Source organism: Nicotiana attenuata, chromosome 3 (genome assembly GCF_001879085.1).
Source record: "Nicotiana attenuata strain UT chromosome 3, NIATTr2, whole genome shotgun sequence".
NCBI lineage: Eukaryota > Viridiplantae > Streptophyta > Magnoliopsida > Solanales > Solanaceae > Nicotiana > Nicotiana attenuata.
The window spans coordinates 19139288-19139759 of record NC_031991.1 but is presented as its reverse complement, the minus strand read 5'-3'; positions in this window follow the sequence as shown (position 1 = coordinate 19139759).

Genomic DNA, 472 nt, shown 5'->3' with positions numbered 1-472 from the left:
AGAGGCAAAGAAATGTTATAATGACAAGTGTCATAATTTCTATTAACAATATAATTATACTAAATATTGGATAATATAATAAATAAAAATACATAACGAAAAAATTATTTGATGACTATATAAGTCCCTTTAATTTAATGGAGATTTTATTTATTAAAATTTAGACAATATCTATTCTATTTATATAGGATAGGATAATCAAATAATTGTGATAATTCCAAATGTAACATCGAAAAATTAACAAAGTGACAAATATTTTTTTAATATTGTCCGCGCATCGCGCGGGTACGACTACTAGTAGCTATAAAGGAGAGGAAGAAGCCCTCTCCTTAAGCCAAGTGGCAACCTAAAACAATGCCAAGTGGCATAATTAGTTATTTAGTTTATAATTAGTTATTGGTTATTATTTTTGAATTTAAATATATATAAAAAACGAAAATAATAAAATAAAATAAAAAACTACCACATATAT